We start from the raw sequence: 5,863 nt of genomic DNA, 5'->3' as shown, positions 1-5,863 counted from the left end.
AAGTCAAATTTAAGAGGGCCATTGTCATAGACACTTATTTCTCTTGTGAGAGAGTGCACAATAGCTCCTCTTTTTCTCTTGGATGCAATGGATCACTAAGCTAGCAAATTGGCTTGGGGAAGATAAAATTCATAGATGGGCTTTTTGGGGATTAATGAAGTGGTGCTATGGTGATTGGCTCTATTTTGTTATGAGTATTTTCTTCCATTTTGCAAATATTGTAGAATTAGAGTTTTATGAAGTCTTCATGATATGTTGTATCTTTTATGTCTCTAAAATCTCCTTTTGCAAGATTTGTCACCAAGTATGCATCATGGAAACTTAGAATAACATTCCTTGATTTTAAATCTCTTATTTGTGAAAGGTGCTAGGGTTAGATTGAGAGCTAACAAGTTTTCCTCTCTCCTCTCTTCATTCAAGGTCTTCCAACTTTGATCTCGCTCATTTCGACTCCATATACCCAATTGATTAAAGAAACTAGTCCTTATGTGTTAATATTTGTTTTTTTAATATTTTTCTTCTTTTTCATGGTAAACTAGGGCTAGGGTTTGAAAGAATTTATATTTGATAGTATGAAATAAACTAAAAAGTAGTCATAGGGTTGGGGTTTGCATCTATCAAGTTGAAAGATGAAAAAACATCATTTTTATTCATTTTTTAGCCATAATTCTACGGTTGACGTCTAGGGTTTCCCAGCTGTTTTGTGCATTTTCAGCTATTGAAAATTTGCTTTAACCTTTCTCTTGTTTACCTTTTTAATAGCCTTTGATATTTTATTGTCTATCATCACTTATAGGCTATTTTGTTATTACTACCATAAATTTTGCATGCTATAAATTGTCTTTATATCTAACCCTAATTTATAAACAATTGTATAATTAATGGTAGCATGTGTTTGGAATCTATTTGAGCATTTTCATGACTTATATCAACCCTCTAGACTTAGCCACAGGTTTTTTGAACTTGCTATTTCATCTTCACCTAGAGCCCTACCTTATTGAATACATTTATGGGGTGTCTAATTAATAGGTTCCTTAGAGGGTATTTAGCCTGTGAATCCTTGGGTTACATGATCTCTGAGACTTATTGGGAAAACCTCCCATGTGGGGATAATATCCATCTATTGAACAACAGTGAAGCAATCACTAAGGTAATAATGGTGGCTAATCTCATTGTTGCCTTTGACCTGGAGTGCCTAATGAGGCTTTGCACTAGGTTGCTAATTTTTGCGGTACTAGGCCTCATAAAGAGCTATTTGTTACCTTTCTGCCCACTTGATTGGTATTGCATACTCTGTCAATTTATGAACCCATGAAATGCGCAACTTTGTTGAAGACATTTGGATGTTGTTCAAATCAATAGAATCTCAACCTTCTGTGCATGCAATCCTATTTATCAATCATAAATCTTAGATATGCAAATAGAATACATAGCAAATGCGTGCGAATCTAGGTTGGCTTGACACTGATCTTCCCACAACATTGCATCACTGCACACAAATGTTTATTTGCTCATCTTAGATTAGCAATTAAGATTTTGTTCCTCCACTATTGCATCACTTCCTACAATTATTGTATTTACTCCTCCCAGTTGTTGTTGAAGATTTGTATGTCCTAAATTGACAACTAAGAGCTTATCTAATTATGGTTTAAGTATATTGTTCATGAGTCTTGTGATGTTTCTAATGCATTAATAAGGTAAAATGGCATAGAAAGCCATTCATACAATCCTTGCCTACTTCTGAATTTTATCTTCCATTAGTCACTGACTTGCATGCATGTTTAATGGTAGCCTAATTCGAAATCAATTTTGCTAAAATATTTTCACCTTACAATTGAAACAAGGTCCTAAATACAAGATAATGATACTAGTTGTTCATTCCACTTTGTTAAAGGTATGATAATATGTAGCATATCCTCATTTTCCAACTCCCATCCTTCTTGGTGTAGGGTCTAAGATGGAGCCATTGCACTAGGCCTAATACAATGTTCTTAATCAAATCTGAAATGCTTCTTGATTTCATCATTTGCCGATGGATTATTTTTGTACAATATTGAATTTGATTATCTTGCATCGTGTACAAATGTGGTATGAGTTGAACTGCTTATACAATTTTTTTTGTGCAAACCATTACACCATCATAAAAAATTCCTCCTAAAAAATATTTAATATCTATAAAAGAAATTAAAATCTTAAACATGTAGGTGGGGTCCCCAAGAGAAATAAGCAATATCAATATCATTTGGCATTTCTTTTTGGTTTTTTTTTTTCTTTTTTTCTTTCTGCATACTTGGGCTACGAAGAAGTTTTGTATTGTTCTACATATGGTTGTATTTATAGCATATACACGATCCAAAGAGGCCAATTATTTTGATAATATTAGCACATTTGTGATGTCAAAGTTGTGTTTCCCTCCTCAATGTATTTACAAGTTTGAAAAATATAGGCCCATTATTAGCATATGATAAAAGATGTCACCCCTCATAAAATGATCATCACTCTTGATGACACCTTGCAATTGCAACTGAAAGGGAAGAGATATCATTATTCCATTGAGCTGATATATATATATATATATATATATATATATATATATTTAGGCTCCACCATATAGGCCTTGATACATAAGAAAATGTAAGCGCAAGGCCTATATGGTGGAGCCTTATGACCCTCTCAATACCACTCATACATATATATAATACATTGGACCATGGGTAGGAGGTTTGATTATATGTATATACACGATATCAACACAGTAAATATGGTTTCATAATGTTCTAAGTTGACACATGTGGTATGCATACCCACTCAATATATCAAGGACAAACTATTAGGCTCGGTATTAAAAACAATCGCCAACTCTACGGTGTTGAGCCCCGAGACCACTCGTGATTCTCGTCCTTGGTCCATGTAAGTTTACATGTATGCTATGCTGGCATGGCAACACGAACACGACTAAGCTTACTTATGTGACTCTCCCTCCTCCCGTATTAAACAATTAAGGTACACAGTGTAGCTCGATCAAGATTTGGTTGTTATGGCCTTAATTAACTACAACCATTCCCCCAGTTCGTACGGAGGGCGATTCGCCATTAATTCCTGAGAGTGGTGGGAGTTAACTCCACAAAAAATGGCCAAGTATGACAAACTGTTGGAGAAACAAGTTTGTTAACTCTCTCTCAAAACATCATTCTAAAAAAAATCAAATTCAGTATTGAGGGGCTAGCCACGCGCTGCAACAACCGGGGAAACCGCCTGCAACCAATTCAACTAATACAAGAGTGGTTTAGATTCGCAAGCTATATGTATGATACACAGTGGTTCCCTCTCTCCGGTTAACAGTTTTAAGTGCAAAATTCAGACTTGTGTGGTTTGTCGGTTTGAAGTAGTGTAATGAGTTAATCCTTCTTTGTTGATTTTTCAAGTGCAATAGATACAAGCACACATTTCTGAAATTTATAATTAGTTATAATGATATTGATAATTTCTTTAACACTTCTAGTTTATCAGTAAGCAATTATACTTCAGAAATTCAACCATAGAAAGCAATAGGACAATAGAGATCATAGTAGAACAATGATACACAAAGACAACACAAATTTTACCTTGGGAAAACCCTCTTCTTGGGAAAAACCCAACAACCTTTTCCATAGAGAAATTATTCAATTCAACAAGAGATACACTTGACGTTTTTTAGTAAAAACTAAAGTCAAACAGACTAGCATTAAACCTTGGTCAAACCTGGTCAAATTGTCTTCTATCCATGTCACTCTACTGTCTAAAAGATTTGGTCAAGTCTGATTTGCTAGGTCGAATTTTTGCCTTCTTCTTCACCTCAAAAACTTGGTTTTTTGCCTTGAGATTTTGCCCAAATGAAATTCGACCTATTTGCCACACATGCGAGGTCAAACAGAGAAAGAATCCATACGTGCGAGGTCAATTAGAGAGAAAGAAGAAACTCGGTCAAATGTTGGACTGTCTGGTCAACTCCGACTTCCTTGTCTTTGGTCTCCTTCGCTTAGATGAACATAAGATGTATTGTTTGAGTGATCCGAATTGCCAAGAGGAGAGCAAGTGGTATATTTATAGTGTTTGATGAGGCCGAATGGCTGTTTCTTTCTTGAGGTCCGATTTGATCATCAAGAGTGCTCACTTGATCATTTTGGTGCCAAAAATTTGAATTTCAAAAATTGAAATTTCCCTTTTTGAAGCAGACTTGAAATTCACATCATATATATCTTTGGAGGGCTAAAAACCCTAATTATGAAGACCAACCATAGCTACAAAATTCAATACCCCCTCTTAGCTAGGGAGGTATTCATAATGACTTCTTCAAATGTTCTAACTTATCTCGTTGAAAAAAATCTCTAAGAAAAGGTTGAATGAGCTTGCTATGTTGATATATCTATCCACTACATGTGGAAAGCATCCTACATCAGTATCATGCTCAACAAATTGTCACTTGGAGCAATTCACCAATTATCCAAGTCGTCACTTGGAACCTGGTCCACGCCTGTGACCTATGGTGAAACCCTGGGCTATTACCATTCCTGCGTGCTAATTGAATGTAACATTCTTGCCCAATGCTAAAGGCACCCACTCACTTACCTGGGGAGCACTCTGGGCCTTGATGCTTTTTGGATCATTTAGGCACTGACTCCATTATGGAGCACTATGGGCCTTGATGATCTCAGGACCATTCTCCCGAGCCACATTACATGGCCCCTAGTCAAAACTTTGACTTGTCAATATCCTGACCTAGGGAGAATGTCTATCCTTGATGCCACAACATCAACACTCCCTTTCATTGAGGGAATCATTTGTTGGAATCACGATTGCCATTACACCAAAATCCACAGGTGTTAGTAAACGGACGCATCGCTAGAGTTAATAGATCCACGAGAGGCGATAACGCATGCTGCGAAATACACAGGGAGCGTTGGTTTATCCAATGCCCAACAATCTCCCCCTAGTGTGAGTTGGGTGCGATTCGAACTTGAGACCTTTGGCTTTGATACCATTTGTTGGAATCACAATTGTCGTTACACCAAAATTCACATGTGTTAGTAAATAGACGCATCGCTAGAGTTAACGGACCCATGAGAGGCAGTTAAGCCCATGTCATGAAACACACGGGGAGCATTGGTTTATCCAATGTCCAACAACGTTCTCAACTAATCTAAGCTTGTCCCTGAAGTATACAAGCTTCACCTTGGACAGAGGCTTTGTGAGAATGACAACATCCTGCTCGTCTGTAGAAATTGTTAAAATTTGCAATTGGGGCCAAATTCCACTTTGGGCAGCTCATTTGAAGAAGATGATTATTGGATTGAATTCCTCTTTTCGAGAGGACCAAAATTGACCTAAAGATCACTAAATTTGGACAAGGAGAAATATGTTTTTGAAGTCAAGCCCACACGTGCAATTTGTCAAGGTCGGCTTGGGGTCAAGTTGGACAAATTGACCCTCCTCCATCACATATAAATAGAAGAGACCTCCAACCTCATTTGGCACATTCACAACACATCATTCTTCTCTCTCCTCATCTGATTGGGTCGTACAAATCACAGGCAGCTTATTTCATCTCACACGTGCGAGCTTTTGGAGGATAGTTTGACTAGGCATTGACTTTTTGTTTCAGCCAGATTTGACCAGCGTTGACCGAGGCTCCTTTGACCTGTTTTGACTTATGATTTTTGGAGGATTAATTTTTTTTGACCATGCCACATTTATTAGCACAATTTACAAGGACCTTTGGGCAGGTTGACCTGCGTTGAATTCAGGCCTGAAGTGATTGTTTGCCTGCAGAGTTGATCTTTTGTTTCACTAGGTTTGACAACTCCAAAGTTGATTGTTTCTATTG

This window comes from Pinus tabuliformis, chromosome 2_2 (assembly GCF_031772625.1).
Source record: "Pinus tabuliformis cultivar Carrire ecotype Pingquan chromosome 2_2, CPIR1, whole genome shotgun sequence".
Classification (NCBI taxonomy): Eukaryota; Viridiplantae; Streptophyta; class Pinopsida; order Pinales; family Pinaceae; genus Pinus; species Pinus tabuliformis.
Note: the sequence above shows the minus strand (reverse complement) of the source record.